This window comes from Euprymna scolopes, chromosome 32 (assembly GCF_053919585.1).
Source record: "Euprymna scolopes isolate OS-2025 chromosome 32, ASM5391958v1, whole genome shotgun sequence".
Taxonomy (NCBI): domain Eukaryota; kingdom Metazoa; phylum Mollusca; class Cephalopoda; order Sepiida; family Sepiolidae; genus Euprymna; species Euprymna scolopes.
Window position 1 is genome coordinate 10026699 of NC_136513.1, and position 6169 is coordinate 10032867.

Genomic DNA, 6169 nt, shown 5'->3' on the forward strand with positions numbered 1-6169 from the left:
GGGCAGCCCTGTCAGCATTCCCTTGTATGAACGCCTCACATGATTAGCAATAAACTAACTCCTTCTCAAAGAGAGAGTGGACCTCCTAAAATTGCACAAAACTAGCATCATACCACAATCAATAGAGAAAAGGTCATTACAAAACTGGTATAGACTCTGTTGATTTTCGTACCAAGGGAACAAGTCCTGAGCCGGCAAAGATGTTTAACTGAGAAAATAGTTCAAAAACAAAAAAAAAAAAAAAAAAAAGAAATGCTCCAAAAAAGCATAACAAATAAATAAATTTATGTATTAATAAAAGTGTGTAACCACTTCTTGTGTATGCGTGTGTTTATGTGTGTTGGTGTGTGTGTATGTGTTGGTGTGTGTTTATGTGTGGGTCTAAGTATGTGTGTATGTGTGCATGTGTGTATCTTGGTATTGTGTGTATGTCTTGGTGTGTGGTTGCATGCTTTGATAATTACGTCGAATTACTTTTTTTTATTTACCACTAGCATTTCAGCCTGGCGTTGCCCGGGTGTTTAGATGTGTATGTTGAGAAAAAAAAAAAAGTGGTAGTAGGAAGGCAGGCTCGAACCTGTACCGCGAAGGAGGAAAAGAACGGGGAAAAAACCCTGACGTCTTTGCTGTTACAACCACCACCAAACCAGAAGTAACTTATGTTTAAATTAAGGCTAGACAATTGAAAGGAGAGGATGACTTTCAAAATATCGGCGAAAAAAGCGGACCCCCCCCTCCCCTGTTGAAAAGTGCCCAGTTGAAGGTGAAGATATTAATGTTTTTCGCCAATTTTTCGATATTTGTCATCTGAAAGGTCGGACTCCAAATGATACTAATTATGGTAAAATTTGTCACCTCTGTCGAAAGTTTTAGGCAGACATACAAACATACATACATACATTTCTATATTGGTAACTAAAAAATGCTCAACCCGAACCGATTAAAAAGCTTGCCCTATCTCTGAATACCCTTTATGTAAAATTTCAAATGTGTAGACCAGAAATTGTCTGAGTAATTTGGTAGAGACCGCAGAGGTCAAATTTTTTTTAATTCTGACCCTATTATGACCCCTGAACATTTATTGTTTTAGGCTCAAATCAAATTATTAAGTTAGATCCATGTCTAAAGAACTTATATCTAAAGTTTCAAGTGCTTAATGCCAAAATTGTCGGAGGAGTTTGGTAGAGTTCTCAAAGGTGAACTTTGACTCCTTAACAGCCAAATTTCTGGCTGAAAACGGATTACAAAGATTTTCCCAAATCTTAGTACCCTGTATATCAAGTTTCGCATCTGGAGACTGAAAATTGACAGAGTTATTGCGGTGGAAAATGTACACATACACACAGACACACAGACAGACACACAGACACGTTCACTTTTATATATATATATATATATATATATATATATATATATATATATATATATATTTATTTATTTATTTAAATCCAAATATGCAACAGCAGAAAATCTAAAGAAAAAAAACTATTGGAAAAAATATTTTAATTATGAAATTAAATCCAACAGAATACATTTCGGTTTCTTTCTAAACATGTTCGTCGTTTCAATGTTTTGTTAATCTTTTGTGAAAATGCTTACATTCTTGAAGGGTGTAAAATAGTGGCTGAATGAATGGAGAAAGAAGGAGAGTAGCTCTACAAACCAGTAACTTTTTACATTTTTTTTTTATATACAAATGGGTCACCACATATCAAAGCCCTGAGACCACTCGAGGATAAGGGTTCATGTGAGTATGGTAGTCATATCGATAGTAGCGTAGTAATCGTTTGTAGTTGAAATTTAGTATGATTAGATTATTTACGAGGACGGTTCAATAAGACATTCGTCCGCATTGCTAATCTCCCCACACTACCATAACAATTAAATTTAAATCTCAAGATCTTATTTTTAAACAAATACTTTAATTTCAAAATTAAATCCACCAGAATGCATTTCGATTTCTATAATGCTCTTCACCCCTTTGTTGTGCACATAATGGACAGTCAGTTTCCTTCTCGTATTCACTATGTAATATTTCACTCACTCTCTTTATAAGCATGCCTGTTGGTATTGTAAACAATTGTTTTTTGTTTAATTTTTTTCCAGAAATCGCTCTAGACAATGCATGAAGTTACTTGATGTAAGAAGCTAAAATATAAAAAAAAAAGAAAAAGTAAAATAATTCTTCAAAATCAAAAACTTGCCAACAATAAGTGTTAGCTAGGCAGATTTTGACTCAGACAACAGCAATTATTTCCCCTTTGTCAGAAATATTGCTCATGGAATGTGAGGACTAAAGGATAAAATAAGGGAAACAAGATCCACTTTCTACTCTCCTTTTATATTTGATGGGTGTTAGCAATTTATTATCCCTGAAAAGAAATCTTCTATATATATAAAGGACAAAATGTGTGTGTATGTGTGTATTTGTACGTCTGGCAAAAACTTTCGACACATGCAACGGATCCTCACAAGATCAGATCAGTATCGTTTTAAAGCACGACGTCTCGGACGACAAATATCGAAAAATTGGCCAAAAATATTAATTCCTTCACCATCAACGCGCCAGTTTTCTACAAGGAGGGGTCGGTTTTTCCACCGACATTTTTGCAAGTCATTGTCTTCTTTCAATTGACTAGTCTTAATTTCAACGTTCACAACTTCCAATTTGCAATGGACACATCGGCAAAGACGTCACCTTTTTATTTCCGTTCTTTTTCTCTCTCGCGTTATGGGTTCAAGCCCTGCCTGCCTACTACTACTTTTTTTTTTAACACCTCTCTCCACTCAAACTGCCTACTTTTTATTTTTGAGCTTCCTACTCGACACACCCAGGCAACGCCGGGTACCCCCGCTAGTACCAACTAAATAAAAAACACATGCACAAAGCACTTATATAATAAACAAACTTTGATCAATACAAATCATTCATTTCTTTTTGCACAACCAAAGTTATTTTCGGAAATTAAAAGACATCACATTTTATTGTTTCCCTATTTTAGTTGTAGCTTTATAACAATGTAATTTGATTAATTATTTATGACCAAATCTTACTGTAATAATTAAATTTAATATCCAGACTACTGAATTGTAATATCTTCAAATACAATGTCAATAATGTTATAAACCCTTCCCCATAAGTAATTGAATTTGGTTCATTTCATTCACCATTTTCAATCCTTTCATAACATTTTTTATCATTCAACTGACAATCTTTCCATCTCATTAATCCTTATCCTCGAATGGCTTTTGTCCTCAAAAGTACTGACACATTATCATTATTCACTCACTAAGAGTTTTCACACAGGCCATCATCAAAGAATTCTCTTTCAGAATAACTTGTGGTATTCCCTGGAGTCTGAGTGACAACAAGTCTCCCCAGATTTCCAGTACTCTCCACCTTTTTTTGATACTATTTGCAAATTAAATTGTGTTATTACAACAGGTTACCATTGATTTCTCATTGGTAACAGCCATTGGTCTTCACTGGAATTTGAGTGGCAATAAGCCTCCCCAAGATCCCAGACCTCTTCGCACTTATCAAGTGGAGGCCTGTTTAGTGCTTTCACTTCTTGGTCTTTCCATCTTCCTTGACCCTTCGACTATTTAGTGTGGTGCCAGTTGGGCTGATGCCAGTTTTTTTTTGGGGGGGGGGCGAGGTGATCGGAAATGAAAGGAGAGAGGAGAAAAGGTGGGAGAGGGAAAGGGAGGAGACTGAAAGCTGGCTTGTGATTAGACAAGCCAGGAAAAAAGTAGATTTAAAATCTCAAGCTGTGAGAATTAGCTCCTGCTTGTGCTTGTTGCAATTTCGACTGCTACAATGGCACTTTTTATGAGCCATTCAATGTAATATTAAAACACACAATCAGTCAACTTTTTTTTTTCATATTTTTTTTACAAAGGAGTCACCACTTAACAAGGCCCGGAGACCACTCGAGAATAAGGGTTAATGAGTGTACAGTGGCTATATTTAGTAGTGGAAATTTGGTAAATTGGATTACTTAATGTGATGGCTCATCAAGAATTTGTTTACATTGGACTTGAAGACAACCATATTGAAGTCAGTTGGAAAGCAGGAAAATGGAACAGAGTTCTACAGGCATGCAGTTCTAAGAAAGAAGCTTTGTTCATGGAATCTATGTTTAGGTTTAGGCACAGATAAGAGTTGGGGAATTAATGATAGTTTCGGCTAGATGAGTGTTTTTCATGAAAGTGAGGACAAAGGGGCCATAGATTGGAGCTCAAATGAGCAATTGCCATGAAAATAATGAAGCAAAGCAGACAAATGCATTCAAAGTAAACTTTATATATAACAAAATATTAGCTTTGAAGAAGAATGTTCAAATTGAATAATTCATTGAGGAAACTCGTTATCTGTTATTTCCATGGCAAGTGCTAGTCTGAGCTCCAATCTCTGGTCCTCCCTCGCCAATCTTTCATAATAAACACCCGTCTAGTTGAAACCACTGTCAATAATTTTCCCCACTCGTTATCTGTGCCTAAATCAAAATGTAGATTCCATGAACAAAGCTTCTTTCTTAGAAGTGCACGCCTGTGGAACTCTCTTCTGTTTGCCTGTTTCCCACCTGACTACAACTTGGATGTCTTCAAGTTCAACATTAACAAATTCCTGATAAACCGCCCCCTTAAGTAAGACATTTTATCAAATCTCCATTACTAACGATTAACGCGATATTATCCCATTAATTACTGTACAAGCAATAACCCTTATTCCCGAGTGGCTTCTGGGTCTTGGTAAGTGGTGACTACAATGTAAAAAAAAAAAAAAAAAGGAAATGAAAAAAGAAGAATAAAAAAAGAGAAATGTTTATAAATGTACTTTCTTTTTAGATATCTTCCTTTTGGTTTTTGGGAGTAAGTTTGTTGAGAGTGTATTTGGCTCTTACAGCAACGGCAGATTTTTCTTTCTACTGATTTCTATGCTTTTCTCTTTTTTTTTTTCTCATTTTCTCGTTTGGGTTCACAAAAAAAAAAGCTCAGCTTTTTATATCCACGTATTGTAGGAATTATTTTATATCAAGATGGGAATTTTATCTAACATGTTCGATGCTCTCTGTTGAAGGCAAGAAATGAGACAATCACAAAACAACAAACCCTACTTGTAAAATTCCAGACAAACTTTATTGGTACGCAAGATATTATTGTAAAATAGTGTTCTCATCTTGCGTCCAATGTGGTGGAGCTGGTAGGTTGCTTCAATGAAGTGGTAGTTTTAGTTCTTTTGCAATCCGCGTGCTGTCGTAGTCTGTTGCAGGGAAGGATGAATTTAGCCGTGTTTCATTGAACCTCATGGCCCTAAAAAAAAAATTGGTAACAACACAATCAGGCTGCATACCAAAGATGAAAAATTCACAATGATAAGAAAGATCCATAATGCGGTTGAAGACATTCTGTCTTATAAGTAAGCCTAATTCATAATATTTTACAAATATGTTCTATACTTTATCCACGGCTGAGATCTGAAGCATAGAAGGCAATAATGTTAGCAGCCAAGTCTCCTTCTTAGATTCGACCAATCAAATCGATCAATACGATGGCAGTTAGGGCTTGTATTATGACTGTATAATTTTTTACAGTGTAGGCTTGAAAAAGAGTTAACCGTCCATATTATTATTTGGGATGCAGAATCTTTTTATTGGTTAGAAATTAATTTTATAACTATTCTTTTTTTTAACCAGAAGAATGCGCAGAGCCTGGCTGCACACCAATGTTTTTAAAAATTTTGTATTTGGCAATTGACGAGTTAACATTTGGTTGAGTGTACTTTTATTTACTAGTCCCCACACCTTCTATGGATGGGATGATGTGACACAAGGGTTAGAAAGGAGAATTTGAAGAGTTAGTGCCCTAGAGGAAGAGCATTCTAGCCTGCAAAAAATACCTGGTTGATTCCATTGGCATTCCCCAATAGAAGTGCTTCAGGTGATTAGCAATAAATTAATTCCCTTTTCAAAGGGTGAGGGAAAGGTCTGGAAGGGTGGCTCTCCTAGAATTGCACAGGACCAAAGCTATACTTCAACCAGCAAAGAAAAAGCAATCTCAAGAATTATCTAGACCCTGTTGGCTTTGGTGCCAAGAGAAAAACCATCAGCTGAAAATATTGCATACTCAAAAACTATGTATCCGATCGGGCTAAAATTTTGCGTGG

At 35.8% G+C, this 6169-nt stretch overlaps 1 protein-coding gene across 1 annotated transcript in view; it reads right to left on the reverse strand.

Moving 5' to 3' along the window:
• Positions 1 to 6169, reverse strand: part of LOC145256222 (rRNA-processing protein FCF1 homolog) — a 106326-nt gene that overhangs the window by 53547 nt on the left and 46610 nt on the right. The gene's annotated exons all lie outside the window — the stretch shown is intronic.